The following is a 19,460-nucleotide window of genomic DNA, read 5'->3' on the forward strand; positions in this document are numbered from 1 at the left end:
CTTAATGCACGCGAGGCTCCCGAGGAATGCAGATGCGCGTACACATCGTGAGATGATTTATTCGTCTTGACGTCGGTCGTGAGATCCAACTGCGAGACGCAAAAGCGAATATTCGATGGCGAAAGCTCTCCTTCTCTCTCCTGCGTGTAGCTACGTCTGTTGTGTATACGTCACGCGTCGATATTCATAAATATCACAGCGGGGCCGCGCGCGATTCTGACAGATTGACCTTACGTCTTATCTCCCCCGTGACGTTATTACCCGCTCGATCGAAAGATTATCTAATAGGCAGGCCACTTACGTAGAGTTTTAAAACTCTTCTTGTATAAAATATATATATATATGTCGTTAGTGAGCTCTTTTTATTGATATCACGTGACAAATAGAGTATTAATGCGATTCTGATAGATGGGAATTATTATTTAAGTATCGTCAGACAGCTCTCTCTCTATTGATACCACGACAAATAGAATATTAATGCAATACTGATAGACGGGAATTATTTCCATGACCATGTTATAACAAATTTATATTTATTGTTAGATCGATCGCACGATATTTCATGTTTCACGATGGAATATGTTTAGCGAATTCTTGCAAATTCGAGCGAACGTCGATGGCCATAAATGTAGATTTGTATTATAAGTTATCGAATGTGCATCTGAGAATTTATCGCATTCACGTGATGATGAATGAATCTACAAAATATCTAAGGGATAGATATGATTATTTTCGAAATGACGTTTACATACGCGAATAAGAAATATCAGCTAATTAAACTGATAAATGTATGTAGTCTGTGTACACGCGCGAATGATAATTTGTTAGATTATATAAGTTCAACGCTTCACAGATGCTAATGTCAAGTGGAAATCGTGTTCTTGTAGATCTATCATATGAACCGGTGCCAGATACAAAGTAAAAATACACCCTATTTATGTATATCGATGTGATTTATCCGCCACAGAATGCGATTTATTATTTCAAAATTCTCTCCTCTTTTCTAAGGATAAGATAGTACTTCGCTTAAAAGAAGAATATTTATTCATTAAAAATAGATTAATATCTTGTAGTATTCGTTTATTTGCAAATCAAATTTATTTCTTTATATATATTTCTCTCTCTCTCTCTCTCTCTCTCTCTCTCTCTCTCTCTCTCTCTCTCTCTCTCTCTCTCTCTCTCTCCATTTATATTTATATTTTATATCATCTTATCCTCAGAACAGAGATCAAATGATGACACGTGAAGAGTTAATTTCTAATCTTTATTGATATCCATTCGAGATTCATAAACCATCCATGACTGAATATCGCTACAGATTAATAACGAGCTTTAAAACTGCGTCATTTCGAATCTCCTGAAATTTTCAATGTAATAATAGACATTTTCTATTCCTAGAACGTAATCGCGCGTAAATTCGATTAGAGCAATCACTGTATTCTTTGTTCCCGCAATCTAATCGCGTCTTCGTTTTCGCTATCGCTAGCCGTGCCATAATCATTTCTTTATCGTTTGTTTACCAGACCACGTGTCAATGTATATGAATTCCCCGACTATCCTCTCCGTATTCTTCGTATCTGACAACACGCATTACGAACCCACCCGTTATTTCCTTCGACTGTATCGCTCTCGCATCTTCGAGTAGCAGAGTAACACGTCCATTTATCCATCCGCATTTCTATTCGCCTATCTAAAGAATGCCGTTGCGCACGACGTTTACTTTACTCTCGTCGCAACGCGAACATTTATGACTACGCTATTAGTCTTTATACCTGGCATCCCGCGCAACGAGATCTATTGCTATTTTGTATTCGAAATCGTTCGACTGCACTATCTATGCAACGTAACCTATTTATGCGTATGCACGTGTATAATGTATGCATATACGTAAAAAAAAAAAAAAAAAAAAAAAAAAAAGTAGTATGTATTTCGTGGGTTATATTTTACCCCTAAGACCAAGTATAAAAGATGCGTTATCGAGCGAGGTAAACTCGTAAAATTTTATGTCTGGTATGTGGCCCACACAGAACGACGAAAGCCGATATTCCGTGAGTACACGAGATAACACAATGGACCGATCGGTATAAACCATTCGGCAGAGTAGAGCGTGCAAACGAGTTTCAACGGGATGCCGCCTCTCGTGTCATGCGAACATCGTTCACCGTTTTACGTATGACCTCCGGGTTCTGTTAAAAAATATACAGGATGTCTCCGGTCATAACTATCCTTAAGTCTTAAAGGTTGTCACTGTTACGTCACGTACGAGTAAGATTCGCTGCATATTTATTTTTCAATTAATTTTCTCAAAGCACTTTCTAAATAAATGTTGTCGAGTTTTCTTCAATCGCCAAGTATATTCCAAGTGTTGAAAATTTAATCCTTCCCTAGTGGTCCTTCACAAGATTATTATTTCAATGTTGAGCAGGCATTTTCCTTTTATGAAGAACATATAATTTTATCATTGCAATTTGTTCTTTCTTACCTCCTATATTTATGTAAATTATATTATAGTGAAGTAAGAGAGAAAGCATATAATATTCATGGATAATATTTTAAAGATTTTAAGGATAGTTTGCATAAAAAATGGTAATGTATTATTTTTTAACATAAACCAGTGGCTTTAAATCGATACTTGATAACTGTATATTCAGTGAAAATAACTACGATATCTTTGTATAACATCACCGTCCTAATCGCACCAAAATAATTCATCGTGACTATTTAACTATAATTATTTTCCATTCACGAACACTCGCATCACATTTGTTCAAACAAACGCTCTATTCGCTTGCGTGAGAGCTAGGAGAAAATGCAGTTGGTCATAGACACCTTGTGTACGGTGATCCAGGTGTATAATACGACGGACACGAACGCAGACTGCGACGCGAGTGGTCGTCGTGGACCACGAGGTACAGACCGCACCGGACGACAACGAACGGTAGAGACTTGCAAGGTCGACGACCTCGCCTACGACTTGGTGATACTCTAGCAGCTGGTCCTGTACACCAGGATCAAGACTAACTGATCCGGGACTGACGTTGCAAAAACGATCGCGATTGTGCCGCGAATGATCGATTTATCCTCTCCGCTTTCCCTTTAGTGACGTGCACCACGATAAAAATGCACTTGAGCACGGAAAATCTATTTTTGACACGCGTAAAACGATTGATCCTAATTTAAGATATAATGAAATTTTATATATATAGGTGTGCGAATGTTATAAGAAAAACTTTTTATAATATACCACATTTTTTTTAGAACAGCGTTTTATAAAAGCTCTGGGCTTTTTATAAGATTATTAAATTATTAAATTTACAAAACGCTGATCTGCAATATATGTATATACTTATATCAAATTGAGTAATAATTTCTTGCGATTAATTGGAAGATTAATCGATTCGAAATGGAAAAAAGTTTTGACAGTTGCGACTCTTTGCGAAAAAATGATTTCACAAGTTTATCGACGATTCTGATCTCGCGATCTTTATTGATACCTTCGAAACATTTACTGTAGGTAGATATAGCAAATGGAGAAACGAGGTAATCTTCAAAAATCCAACTACACGACACGCGTACCTCTTTCCGCATCTCCTTTGTCTTTCGACGTTCGTCATCGTGACAGCTTGCTTTCTCGTCTATAGATAGCGGCATAAAGGAGGACACAAGACGTGAGGGGATAGGCGGACCCACGTGGTTTAAAATGACGGTATATGCGTTTACCTACCTATTCCGAGTGCAACGCGTGAGGGAGAAGACCTCTTTCAATACCTTCTTCTATGTTTATTTACAAAGACATATCAACAGACCTATCGACTTCAAATCAACGACAAAATTTGATAAATAAAAGTTATTAATACACTATTGAAGATTTTTCAAAACAAATAATATTTAATATATCAAAAACGATAACTTTGTATTGAAATTTAGTGTTCTTTAATTATTTATCCCTAAATTGATGTGCACTTAAAATTATAAATACTTGATATAATATTTAAAAAGATACTACTTCACATACCTTAAATGTTACGTAATATACACAAATTTTCTACAAAATTGTAGTTTTCAATTGTCAAATTAATTATAAAGTAAATTTTAGACTAGAAATAAAATTAGAACATATCTACATAAAATAAATTTAATTTAAAATATTCTTGACTTGTGGTGTTCAAATATAGTGTAATCCTAAGTAAATGTTATAATAAATGTCTGGCAAAATGAAAGAAGGAAATTGACTCGCTTGTCCGCAAAATGAAAAAAGTTGACGGAACTCCGTTTTCCTTCCTTCCTTCCTATATAAAAATATTCCAAACGACATCGCGGTGGTCTCTGTAGAGCGAACCTTTTAAAAGATCCGCGCAATAATACACGAACGCTACAGTGGTCCCGAAAGATTTAAAGGGATATAAGCTTGGTTGTTCCTTCAAATATTAATATCTACGATGTATGCTACTTTGCATCTCTTTCCAAAGAATAAATGACATTGTTCGAAATAAAAAAAAAGGCTTTCAATAAGAGAATATCCCTGCATAAACACGTTGCATTACTAACGGTAGTTTGTATTACGTCTCGTGCTTCGGAATATTCTACTTTATAAAATACTATAATGAAAGAAATAATAAAAATAAGACAAAATGGTGGAGTAAAAAATTATAAGTATTAGATATATTATACTTTTAAAATATAAAAATTGTAAAGATTTTTATTTTATCCATTTTTGTTATTCTCTTGTTATTTCGTAGCGCATGAATTTTTGTTTTTTCCGATAAACTTATATATTATTTTATTTAATTGAATTTAATTGAAATAAACACTTTTTTCATCACTTTCTTCAGAATATTTTTATGTATGTATATAGTTTCGCTCTCGTGATTTCTCATATTCTATAATTTGTATGCAACATCACGTTCTGCTTTATAAAAAAATGTAGCAAAGATTCCAATCAATATTTAGTTTCTCAATTGATTCTAGAGCCAATCACGCATTCAAAAAAAAAATCCACAAAACTACTTTCCGTCTGACAATAAGTAACCCGAGTATCGATAACTCGAGTGTGCCAGATATAACGTGTCTGTTGACCCAAAAAAAATGAAGAGCATCATCGACGGAAGCTTCCAGATAGGATTTTAATATCGTTCCTTCGCCTACAGATCTGTTCTGTTGCTCTCAAGTACTCTTCAAGTATTCTTCGAGTTCTATTACTATTCCGAGAAAATAGCAACGCGAGATATTTCTATATAATAATGCAAAATAATATACGACAAACTATAATATCAGTTTCTACGTATATACACATTTAGACATGCTGCCGCATCTCTGATGATAGGATAAATCTAGGAAAATAAATCGGTACGAGTTTCCGCAAAAACGGATATCAGTAATTAAATAAAAATGAAAATTCCACCTCTTGATCCAGGAATTTACTTGCGTAAAAAAAAAAAAAAAAAAAAAAATATTAAACAAGTTGCATGCAAAAGTGCGCTACCCGTTAGATCTCTGAAGCTAATGTAAGCGGCATTACCATTTATCTCTAATTTGCTGCGACAGTCTCTTCGAGCGACGTCTGTCAATGACAGAGAAATCGCAATTATACCGTGTGTCAATTACGGCCGCCGATAAAAGGCAATCCAACTGACAATCAGATTAATCGACGAAGCGGAAAATTTAACATCGATAAAATCCAACGTCTTACAAAGTTCCTACGTTAGAAAGAAAAAAAGATTAGTCGCAATTTACTACCAAGCGAATAAAAAAAAAAAAAAAAAAAACTATCAAGACTGGATGGCGACAAAGACGAAAGAACAAGCGATCGTTCACAAGAATTGACAGCTGATCTCGCGGCTTTATTAAGTCCGATCGCGTTAATAACGTTATCCGTGTGCCCTTTAACGCATGAGTATCTTTTTTTTTTTTTTTTTTTTATTTTTTTTTTTTTTATGACACCATTTTCCTGAGCGTACCCGCCAAGTAATCCGACGAACTCTTTCAAAAGATGCTCGAACAAATTCTTCCACTTGACAACCACGACATAATAATTACATCGCTCAACCTCGATAGCATCTGTCGTTAGAGACGGCGCAATTCTCGCTTCTGCGGACAATTTGGCGGTCGTTCTGCATTAACGTTACCAATATTATCTCGAATCATTATTGTGCTTGCTTAATCGCGACGGAAATTACGAGCTTCCGCCGCCTGCGTTAATTTACAAGTAGCCTCGCGTTATACACGAAAATTAGAATATCGTCCCAGAAACTTCAATTTTATTTCTTATTAAAAAGTTTCTTCATCCAAATTTAAAGATGGTTCTCCCTCATTTCAAAAAATCAAGAGCGTACAAATTTAAAACTCATTCGAGATGATATTTTTTTTTTTTCTAGAAAAAGAGTTAGATTTTAAATCAAGTTTTCTTTTTCTTCAACACGCATACGCCATTCCGTTACTGCAATATAAGACGCAGTAAATAAGGCGACAGCGGTCGATCGGGCGGCGATTATGTGGGTGTCCGGTGTCGCGCATCACGTGGTGTAGGCATCGGCACAAAATGCTTTATCGTAATACATACGATAGGTGTTTTCGCAACGCGAGTGATGACGGCGAGGGAGGATAAAAGCGAGGGGCTCTCGCAAAAGACAGTGGGTGGCACTGTCCGCAGCTCCAAACACGAGCCGGTTTTCACAATGGCGAGAGAACTGCCATGGAAAGTCGCGCGTGCAACACGTCTTTCGATGGAGGCTGCTGCCTCTCAGAAGCAGGCTCCATCGGCGAAAGATACCGGCGGCGTTTACGCGAGAGGAATGAAGAAAGACAGACAAAAAGAGAGAGAGAGAGAGAGAGAGAGAGAGAGAGAGAGAGTATATGCGGGGTCCGAGAAAGGATGAGTGAGTGGAGGGGCTATTTTACACGCGAGACACACGCGAACGTTCGCCCACGCATTCGCGTGAACTACGAAGAAATAAATATATGGCGTCGATGGGTCACGCGAATCGTCGCTACGTGATCGACGATCATGCAACTTCCCAACCGTTTTTCGCGAACATTAAATATCCTGAATCCTTATATTGGGAAATTACAATTACAGAATGATCGATACATAAATAGTAGCAGTCTCTAAAAAATGAAAATTTTATTAATTTTTTTTTTTTTTTTCAACGAAAAGATATACTATGTCTTGTAAATTTATTTTTTATTTGAGAAGAATTCCGTATGTTTGTGGGCAATCATTTATAAAACAATTTCTGTAATCAATTAATAATTTCAAATGATTAAACGATCGTAACGGTACGGCAATGTGTCCGAGAGACATACAATACTGTTACTTTCACTCGCCGCAAAATCAGTGTGTCAAAACACACGCGTTAATGTCAAAACTGCGCAAATTGAAGATTCACTGGCTGCACGCGTGGCGGGATGATTTAACGTGCGTACGCTATTCGTTACCAATACCAATTCAACAAGTACCGACGAATGGAGGATAGTTCCTTCGAGTGGAGGAAATAAATCGCCGCCGTAACTCGCGACATAATAAATTATCGGAAAGGAGGGAAGAGAGATCTTCGAGCGGCGGTTGATTTAATTCGCGTCGAGTGGATTGAGAGTCGTTCATTTTCAAGACGGACAGAAAAGACGCTCGCGGCGGGAAGAACAATAGCTGGAGGGCAATTAATATGGACCGATGGCCTTCTTGCCGACGACCGGAAGTGTCGAGGACGCAACGGAGGATATCTCGTCACACGTGACTGGAAAGAAATCTGTATAGCGGAACTCTAACAAGATGACACTGCACCCTGCGATCGATACTCTTAAGACGAGTAGACGCTATTCTCGTAAGGCTAAAGATCCAGGTTCGAAGATTCTTCGTTCTGATGCCAGATAAAGTTACTGTAGATATAATTAGAAACGAACGAAGTAGCACGAAATTGATCGGTTCTTTAATTCTTTAAGACTAGTTCATTAGGCGGTGACATTCATGAGGATATAAAAACCTCAAGTTAATAACGTAGTAAAACACGAAAAAAAAAAAAAAAAAAAAAAATTAAATTAAAAACAACAAATATTTATAAAAGGTACATTTATAATCAAACTTGTAATACTTTTTTCTATTTAAATTAAATAAAAATTTTAAAAAGTAATACAACAGATTTAATCGCGAACGTAACGTAAAAATTCGCTATAAAACTTGATTTCTTTCGACGACGTTTACCGAAGAGATTAACAGCGTCATACTGTCGTGGTCGCACGATCGTTATATTTAATATCCTAGATAAAATGGGTTCTAACAGTCGAGGCTACAAACAGTTTCATAGACGTAAACACGCACGCGAGCGTATACGATCCGCCGTGACCGATACTTGGGCACGATCGAAGCCGGGCTTCGCAGAGAGAAGGGAACAAGACGACAAAACGATCCGTATGGTATCAAAGGGCCATGCGTGCATGCTTATTACGTAATTGAATGAACGTCGAGATAAGAACGAAAATTATCCATCGTCTTTTCTCGCGTCGCGAGAGAAACCCGAGACTCGTGAGCGCCGTCCCTTTATCGAAATTATTTTGTGCACGACGCAGATTGATTTCCTAGCGCGATAAAAAAAAAACATATAATATTACTATAGTAAATAAACTGCGACCGCATTAGCAGATTGAAAAGTAATATTTTTTTAATTCTCTTTTTTTCATAAAAATATTCTTATTTCGTTTCCAGAATATTTTATATAATTTTGTACGCAAAATTAATTACTTTATATACCGTAAAAATTTCATCCAGTGAAAGGCTAAAGAAAAATAATGAGTTGCGGTACACATTACGCATTACGACCACCACCAACGCGTTAACCGCCAAACAAAGGGCCGACTATAAACCGGGCACGGTTATAAACCAGGCCTGCCAAGCAGAACGCGCCAAATTCGCGACCGCGTCTGAAATAACACGCAGGGAGAAAGAAGAAGGATGAAAATGCACGCGGCGTCGCGACAGCACGACAAATTTGGATTGGCTAAAACTAATCTGAAGCTTCTGTATTATTTGAATTTTCCTTTATAACATTTTTAATTTTTGTTCCAATTTTCATAGACAAGATGCTTCCACTGCCGTCTCATTTCTCTAAAAAAAATTAAGACTAACACTAAGTAATAATCAAGTTTGAATATAAATTGTTTTTCTTTCCTCGCTCTTCTTTTCTCCTCTCTCTATCTAAATATCCAATTATGTCTCTCTTAATGTCGATAGCGTTTGTAATAGATCGGATTTTGAAATTTCGACATCAGCTTTTCAAAGTTGTCCGATGATAAATCGAAAGGACGCGCTATATATCAGTTCACCGAGTAATTTCTCATTAATCAGTAGCCGGATGACAAGTTGGACACGAAAGCACCACAGCGAGACGTTCTCATCGCAGCTTTCAAAAACGCATAGATGTAATGATACGTTCATAGGTCGCGGGGAACGTATGATTAATAGCGCTCGCGGTATCATCATTTTCGATCTTCGTGCGTATATACACGATGTGCATACACACGCATAATTAGGTAAACCGATAATTGGCAACAAGGCCAGGGAGGGCAAGCGACCTTGATCGCACGACGAAGGTTTCACCGGAGCGATTTCGCGCTGTTTTATTCGCGGGCCGAATTATTAGCCCTACCCTGTGAGCATAATATTTTGACTGGGCCCGTAGGCGTGTATAAGATTGTGTCAGGCTGTAATCACGCGCGCGATTAATTCCAACGTCGACGCGAGAGGCGATGGAGCCGTATATACTACGAGTGTGCGAAGAATACGTGCGCCGACTGTATGCATAACGTGACTACCACATACGATTAGGGTAAATAAGACTTTTCTCCTCAAGAATAAATAAACTTAATAATATATTCGGAATTTTTAAATAATTCATTTCTTCATTCTCATTTATTCGTGTCTGCAATAATTCATATTGAACTGTATCAATTTTGCAACACAAATAAGTTTTATAATAATAGAAAATAGCCATGATAAAGAGAGAGATGTAAATCAGTGTTTCTATTTATAATATTCTGGACAGACATTTTATATATCTCGATAAATTAACTTTCAATTGTAGGAGAGTCGTGCAAATAAAAGATGGATGTTGTATCGATTGAAATTGTACAAATGCAAATTGTATATCCTTAGAAGCGAGAATCGCCCTCTCCAAGCGTGTTCACTCGTCTGTGTTTTCATCGGACCACTTTCGCGAAGGACAGAATTTATTCTTAGTGTGCCGGCATAAAAGTGCCTATAAATATCAGGGGAGGGGAGCGCCGTGTTGGCATATCCCAGAGCTCGTCTTTTTTTTACACGGTTTCTCTGCACGAAGACCCTCTCATTCTACGGATCCCGAAAACGTATTTATTCTTCGGCACTACGAAAGAAACGAGACATCGTATCGGTTTTCTCGAGTCATGTTTTAAAGACGACTCAAAGAGATTCTGTTCAGCGAAGAGGCTCGGGCTGAAAATCGTTTCCTTTGTTTCCGATGAAAAAATAACACCTAAAAATAATACCACGCTAAAATTTAGCAAAATGTCCTTATCCTTTTTTTTTCCGTTTTTCGACTACAAAAATAAATTTTTTTCATAAAATACTTGGAATAACAAATCTAAATATATATTATAAACTAGAAGCTCCCGTAATTTCACATGTACATATTATGAAAGTGCAAAACGTACACCCGCGTTTCATCTACGCGAGATTGTAAAAAAAAAAAAAAAATATAAAATAATATTAAAAAATTGTGATCTTATCTTTCAACTATTAAAACAATGTTCATGTATTATAAAATTGTCTAAATAATCGTACAATAACAAGGTTAAAAAATATCAGAAGAAAATATACAAATATTATGGTGGTACGATATTATCGAAGCATCGTAAGCATTTCCGGTGTAACACCTGCTTTCTCGTGGCATTAAAACGATCCACGTCACGCTTTTATAACCGCCCGCGTCGTCGCCGTTGACTAATGTCGTAGTAAAAATGCAGTCCGTGAGACACAAAAGTCCGTAGGGCTCTTTAAAAGCGGCGCTATAGTTTACGATTTCCGCGTCTCCAACAATATGTCGTGCTTTAAAACGCGCTTTATATCGCCATTTTACGTCCACCTTATCGATTCGCGCAGATAAATCTGCGCGAACACATCAGCGAGATAAATCTATCCATTCAGTTGTCCGGTCCAAGTAACTCGACTTACACTTCCCCCGCCTCGCGATTCGACATAGAGTCGTTGCGGTCTCGCGATCGAATGTTCTCGCGGTTGCAAGCCGCGAATGAAATCCGCGGATAGATATACGCGTAGAGAACGGCATATAAGGTTGTGCGCGCGTAGCGTCGTAAATCTCTACGATTGTCCGATCCGGCTTTTCTTATATATTTTAAGTTATCTCTGTCGCGAGAGAGAGAGAGAGAGAGAGAGAGAGAGGCGTCCACTCTTAAATCTTTCTCCCCTATATATAAGTTTCTCCGCCGCTATCTTTCCGGCCGGTTCCACCCGCGGATAAGCCGACAGATAATCGATCTTCGCCGCTGCGTGGCTGATTAAGCCTCGCTGGGAACGTATCGTGCGTTATATCGAACACGCTTGACGACTCTACGTAATTGATTCACGATCGCGGTCGCACAATATTAACCGTGTAGCGTAAGTTGTAGAGAAAGTATAAACCGATTGTGCTTCCTTGGAGAAGACGATGCCAGTAGATTCGAGATATATAATTCGCAATTTAGAAAACCTACTTAGCTTATCACAGTCATCTTATTCGATGTTACAACAGGATGTCTACTCAAATCTTGTAAAAACATTTCTTGAAAATTCCCTGACTTTTTTTCAAAATTCCAAATAAAGAAAATGTTTTTCAAGATTTTTTTTTACTACAACTTCTTCTAAAGTAAATTTTTTTTATTACATTTTATTGCGTTTTTAATGGTTTTCATTTATACGAAGACAAGACGGAATCTATTAAGTTTCAAGTGCTAGATTTGTAAGTGTACTAAAAAAATAGAATAACTTTCATAAAATAAACATTTTTGCACTTGCATAAAATTATACTTTTATATATTATATTTAAATTATTATTTAAATAATTAAATAAATAATTTTAAAAATAGTGTCAAAATTTGTACTTATAGAAAGTGTGTATATTATCAATTTTAAGGCAATTACTTCACAAATTTTCAATTAATAAATAATTAATAAACAATTCACAACTAATACAAAAATTTTTCTTAAACAATCAATTATTAATCATCAAATTACGTGCACAGAATAAAAGTAAAATTAAAACGTTGTTTGAAAGACTAACTTATAATGATTTTTCCTTCGCAAAAGATAATGATAAGATGCTTATCATTATGTTCTTCTACAACTTTTTTCCGCTTGCTCCAAGACCATCGAAATAAATGGATTCTTTCCAGTTCTCTCCTCACAAGGTGTGGCACTCGCGGTTGCGAACGCGAAGCGTTCGCGTTAACTTGGACGATGCGATTTATCTTACCCACACGGCGAGAGAGTAGGCTGGAAATACGACGAGAGCCGCAGCACACATCTCGGCGGTGTGCGTGCCGTCACTGACGTGCACGTGCACGCGTTGGAGCGTGTGCGGCAAGTTTTATGGGAGCGGGTCGCCAAACATGGTAACATGCCCGCGACTCACCTCTCGTAGAGGCCTCCCTTCGTATCTTGTGAGAGAAACGAGCGCGTGTCTACGACCGCGGATTAACGGATGATCATGAAATTTCCGCGGTTACTAAAACGCTTCCTATTTACACGATAATCACCGCTATAGTTTCGGACTCCCTTTTCCTCGACAATATACATTTATTATTGTCATAAAGATAATAATTGATCGTATATATTACCATGTAATAAGTTAACGGATTATTTGTGCATTAAATAAGATACCTTTAATATCTGATTATGAACAACTTATCGACATCAAATTCTAATATATTTCTAACTGTATTTTCTAATTTATGCAAATTTAGTAAAAGAAGTATTTCCATTTATATTTGGATAATATTAAAGTTGGATGAGTTTCTTTTTTTCCCTCTCTCTTTTTTTTCGTATGATTGAGTATATGAGAAAAGTTTCGCGAAGGAGTCTTAGGTAGCAGGAAAATACAGAGAGAATGTTTGTAATTTGTCCCAAGTAAACAAGCGAGAGAGAAGACTTGTCCCCAAACTTCCGTCCCTACATTAGCGTGGAAAAACTTTCTTCGAGAGAAAATGGTGAGAAAATAGTGAACGATATATGGTAGCGATTTATGGATCTTTCGAATTGGAATGAAGGTGAGGATTACAGTAAGAGAGTAAGATGAAAAGGAGAATGGGATAAGAAATTCGTTTCCGATGAAAACGGCTCGGAAGACGAGAAGAGTAAAAAGTTCACGCATTTTGCACGGTTAATTACTATTATTAATTTGCGTGCGGCTCAGGAATAAAGCACGTGTAATCGTGGATGTCTAGCGACGGATTCGCAATTTACCGCCGCACCTGTGACCACAGACATCGCGGATATTAAAATAATTCCTGCCAGCGGTTTTGCACGAGGGATCATATATACCGAAGACCACGAATCGTTAAGGTAAACTAGGGTATGATGGCCATAGGTTGTAATTTTTTCAATAATCGCTACATAGGACACTTTTTTAATCATTATCAAAGATAATCGATATTTACAGTAGTTTATGTGCATACATTGTTCGAAATAACGATATTGTGAATCTTATATCATATATTTTTGCTTTTAACTACCTGCAAAGTTTTTCACTTGTCCACTAAAAACTGTTATAACGTCGAATAAATTACAGTTAAGCTATCGTAATCGACGTTAGACATATTATAAGATATGTAAATTGTTATATGATCTATAATTTTTAATTTCGTTTTCACTATTTTTTTATAAATATTATGGCCATCTTTTCCTTAAAAGTTGGGTAAGGTGGCCAATGCTTATGTTGTACTATTTTGATAATATAAAATTTCTATTAAATATTTTCCTTTTAATTTCGATAATATTACGTAATTTAAGCTTCAGTGAAGATAATATGTCAAACGCTGTTAAAAAATAACAAAAATAAAAGTATGTTTATTGCATTTTAAAAAACTATGGCCATCTTACCCGAGTTTACCCTAAAAGACGCGCGGGTGTCCGAGCGAAATCACGATAAAACGAAGAAAAAAAAAAATGTCAAACATCGAGAAAACAGGTGGTTCGAGGTCGCTTGTTCGTTCTCTCTGTTCTTCCTTACCGTCACTGATAATAGGGCTATCTCTCGGCTTGACCTCCGTCTCGGAATCTCGCGGCGACGATTACACAGCGGGGTCGAAGTTTAAGCTCGAATAAAACCACGTAAAGGAAGAAGATCGATGGCCCGGCGAGCGGCAATTTATGAATTTCGCACGTACTTGGAACTTTGATGCAAGATAATGTTAGTCGTGGAAATGGTGTAGTCTGTCTAGCCTAGCAAGTTAAGCTTATATACATATACAACGGTCGGATTCATATATACTTGTGGAAAACTCGACGCGATTTCAAGTAAAGTTTCTTCCAAGTTATACACGTTGCAGGGGATGAAAATACACGCTTCTCTTAATTTATGAACATAGTTTCTTGATGTCAATGTTGTACGCTGGTGGAAGTTGTAAAATCTTTTGAAATGTTCGCGCAATCTTGTAAAGTACGGTTACATTATACTGGAACAGTAACTTAAATATCTCTATATAACTTTATGTATATATTATTGTGAGTATTAATTTTCATAATTTTTCTTTGTAGCGTAAAGTTATTTCTAACTGCAAGCTGGTAATATACTCTTAATAAATTCAAAAATATATATCAACACGAAAGAGAATCGAATTTGACGCCATACTTATTGTATAGCAAAGTTTCACTAATTAAAAAAAAAAAAGACGGGTTAAGACATTCGAGATTTCTTTACTGTCATAGATAACGATAATTTAACATACATTTCGTCCATCTAAATACTTTCAATTATCGTATATTTAATCTGATATAATTCTCCTTTGCATATAAATGTGTCGTTGAGATCAAGTGACAGCGAACGAACTCTTTTACATCAAAACCGCGATGAGCAAAAAAAAGAGAGAGATTCCTGATTTATAGTGGTAATAACTCGTGTGCGAGTCATGAGTGTAGCGGACATCTGTTCGGATCCTATCTCTAAATTCTCGACAAGGGTGATCCCGGTGACAGCCGTGGTAATGAGCAGATAAAATTAACCGAGAATTTCGCGAGCAAATGCTGTCTTAAGAACAATAAATGAATAGAATTGAATTATATCGTATTATATATTAATAAAAAGAAGAATTTTCGTTGAACTAGAAACAATTAAAAATTGACTTTATTTTACGCCATGTAAAAGTGTGAAGCATGATTACATCTTTGAACAAGTTTTATTTTGATAAAAAGTTAATCTTAGAATTAATCTTTTTTTTTTTTTAAATATTCAATTTAAAAAACCTGATCAAAGAGATGCATTAAATTTTTCGTCAAAGGCGCTAAAAAATTGCGATAAAGTGTGCCAGGCTGTTTGACATTTCTGATGAGTATTAGATTGTATTGCGCCATAAAATTAATTTATTATCTTCCCTTTTTGTGAATCCTGTCTCGCAAATCTCTCTTTCTCTTCCGATCCTCTCGATCGCTCAATCTATCGTAGTTCTCGTCGGCGAAACGCGGTGATTCATTCGCATGCAAGTAATCGTGGAGGGGGATCATAGATGAGCAGTGTGTCTGCCGCCGCTTCATCGTAAATAAATCACGATTTCTCCGTTAACGTCACGGATCTCGACATACGGCTGAGATTGTTTGCGCTAATTAATAACATCGTATGTTGCGTATATGCATGTCCGCGAAATTACGCGCGCTTCTCCCGCCTTATTATTTTTTCCAGATTTGCTGATGAAACTCGAGTTACTCGACTTGTATGAAAAGGCGATCATTCGCCGGAACATTTCAAAATTGCGTAAAGTTCTTCTCGTATTTATCTGCTTTTTCATTCTCATCAAATTACAACACATACATTAATTTATATTATATTAAAAAATATTAAAAATAATGAGCAACTATTTGACGTTAGAGCAAAATTATGCAATTATATAAATTAACTTATGACAAGATTAAATACTATAATAAAATTTCTTATCTATTGTGAAAATAAAACATTATTAAAAAAATTATTAAAAAATTAGCAATATACAACGGAAACAAATCATCGCACGATCCAACTATACGCAAGTCGATAACATATTATTTTGTACAACACTATGCGATAAACACATTGTAACACATAATAACATACGAACATTACTTATTTTATTCATTGACATTTTTGCGCTGAAGAGGATCAGGAAAAGTTGATCGCAACGTCCGACTAATTGTAAACTCATTGTATATTGTTAATTTTTAATAATTTTTTAATAATGTTTTATTTTCACAATAAATAAGAAATTTTATTATAGAATTTAATCATGTCATAAGTTAATTTATATAATTCCATAATTTTTATTTATAATTTATAGAGCCTTTACAATATTATTAATATTAAAAAATATTTCACGCTACTACAAATCCTTAAAAAACGTACAATATAAAGCGCAACATGACAATGAAAATAAGATTAATTATATCGCCAATTATTAAGATTATTTTGACTGCTTGAAGATCAAGTTCTGTTCCAAGAGATAATAAACGAATGTCTAATGTGTAATAAATTAGCGCTAGATGTGTAATGATATGTTTGTTTAAGATGAAACCGAATTATCAAACACCGGATATGTCGCATCATCCAACACAGTTTATTTTATCGTTTATTCCACAAAGTGCATACAGAGTGCTTTACGATAAACACAAAACAGACACTTAACAGTTGAGCTTTACACGAGTGTTATAATGGCGTATAGGAAAGACGTTCTGTAGTGTTGAAAACTCACACGAGGGTTGATAGATTTACACACATTACACGACTTTCTGAAGGTACCAAAAATAGAGAAAGAGTCAATAATGATGAGGCACTTCTGACTTCTGACAGCAAATGTCAAACAATTTCGATAAAAAAAACTAATCAGGTAACCCTGTTAATAAATACCATTCAATGTAACAGTTGATATATATATATATATATATATATATATATATATATATATATATATATATATATATAAATATAATGAAACGAGTTACAGATTTCACGTCAGTAAACACAACAACTTTGCATCATTGATAAAATGTGTTAGTACGATTGTAAAGATTCCTTAAATTTCAAAATAAAGTGTCATATATTGGATGTCAATTTAATAATTGATTCATTACACGAGTGGATAAATATCTAATTTTTAAACACGATATTTTATTCATTGCAAAGTTATTTCCACTGGTTCAACGTAATTCCAATCAGATTTCTCAAATAACTCACGTAGCTCTCTTTCTCCAGACAGAGTGTCTTTCAGGCAACTATCACGCGTATGCGTGCAACACATTATGAATGTACTATCGGCACTCGATTTATCCAAGAAAAAAGGAAAAATACGCACGTGATAATCATATGATATCGATAGCGTTAATCTTGTTTATTTTTATATGACGGAAGAGATTTTACCAACAAGTATACACATACATCCCATATACTCATATAACCCTGCGATACCGCTGTACGCGTGTAAATACTTCCGTTGTGTACACGTGACATATGTACCGTTCGCCGAACATATGTACAGCATGTGCGCAAGGTCGATTTGACCGGAGGAGCGCGAAATCCAGATAACAAAAGCGGCGTCAAGCGGTCTCGCGCAGACGTCACGCATCGCCGCGGATCACCGCGGATTTCTCTCTCTTCCGACGATATATAGATATACAACGATACGAACTTCCTCGTCTAGATTGTGCAGGGTTCAACGACGAGAGAGCATATCGCAAAAAGTCGATCTCTCATCGTAGCCGCGACGAAGAGCGGGAAATGATGCGTTCTCGCATCGTGTGAAACGTCGGCGAACGGATGGGAAACTTTACGGTGTAAATCGCGATGATATTTCACGACGCGAGATACACATCGGGAAGGCGTGAAAAATTGTTAAAACGTACTTTCCAACAATATAACGAATCGATCGATAAAGTATGCGCGTAAAGTATGCGGAATATATTCGTCATACACCGGATTCGTATACGATGTAATCCTTTTTTTTTATGGTTCGTCGCTCGTATAATATCGGCCAATTTCTTTAGGATTCTGTCGTTCTGAAAAAACTAAGAATGCCGTGAAAGTAACAACGATAATTTTGACATCGTCGTTAAAGCGCATCTTCAATGAACCGACTTTTAAAGAGGCACTGGACAGATCAACTATATTAAAAGTTTATAAATCTAATAAATTTCGAGATTCATGAATTTAACATTGCACTTTTTTTTTAAATATTAAATTAATAATTAATTTGTGAGTTGCAGATTTACCCTGTGGAATACATGTAATTTAATTTCAAAATCGTAAATATCGTCTTATATCGAATTAACTTTTTCATAATAATTGTACTACGACTTTAACTGTACGACTTACAAATTCACAAAAATAATTTTAATTCTACAGAGCATATTTTTATTTTAACTTACAAATTAATTATTAATTTTATATCTTTAAAAGACTAAAAAAGTGCTTTGCGCAATGTCAAATTCATGACTCTCGAATGTATTGGATGTATTAACTTTTGACACATGATCCGTAAAGTTTTCTCTTTAAGAAAATGCTCGTAACTACGTCAACATTATAATCAGCGTGAGTAATTAAAATGATGAAATAAGTGAGTGATTAAATTGAGAAATAACACATAATGTGCGCGATAAGAAATTATAACGACAATTGAACATGTAAATAAATAATTATCTTACACTTTACAGCATTATCTGTCAATTGGTGATATGCAATATTTTAATAATTGAAAGTTGTCAAAAATATATCGGTATATTTTGTTTTAGTTTTTATCAAAGTACACTGACAAGAGTTCATGGAAAGTGAGGGTGCTCGTTCGAGCGTGCTTTTCCAGGAATTAGAGACTGCGAGGATTACGAGTTCTCAGAAAATCCGGAACCAATAAGACGCGAGATCATCCTTCGTGACGAATTTAAGTAAAAGTAGATTTTAGAGTCAACGAATTTTCTAAGCTCGATTTTTAAGATCTATCGAACTGCGAGAATAAAGCAATTATGATTATTAATTTCCGATGGATATCGCTGTATGAATTAATTAATATATATTAATACATGCTAAGAAAAGTTAATTACATGTTCTTGCTCTGTTTACTTTCATTCTAAATAGTGGTTTTAATATTCATATTATTTGTCGATTAAGTAGATGTAACAAATTGCGATGTTAAAAACGAGTTTTGAATTGCAAATTGATTAAAAATAATAAAGAGTAAAAATAATAGAACGCAATGAGAAATTAAAA

General features: G+C 35.7%; 1 protein-coding gene across 2 annotated transcripts in view; it reads right to left on the reverse strand.

The window, feature by feature from the left end:
• Nucleotides 1-19,460, reverse strand: part of Sema5c (Semaphorin 5c) — a 94,811-nt gene that overhangs the window by 62,436 nt on the left and 12,915 nt on the right. The window contains exon 1 of one of the 2 annotated variants that reach the window (XM_072903703.1): nucleotides 17,439-18,530. The exons of the other annotated variant lie outside the window; for it this stretch is intronic. The gene's annotated coding sequence lies outside the window, so the exon portion shown is untranslated. Of the gene's footprint in view, nucleotides 1-17,438; nucleotides 18,531-19,460 lie in introns of those variants that run through there. 2 annotated transcript variants of the gene reach the window in all.

This window comes from Anoplolepis gracilipes, chromosome 12 (assembly GCF_047496725.1).
Source record: "Anoplolepis gracilipes chromosome 12, ASM4749672v1, whole genome shotgun sequence".
Classification (NCBI taxonomy): domain Eukaryota; kingdom Metazoa; phylum Arthropoda; class Insecta; order Hymenoptera; family Formicidae; genus Anoplolepis; species Anoplolepis gracilipes.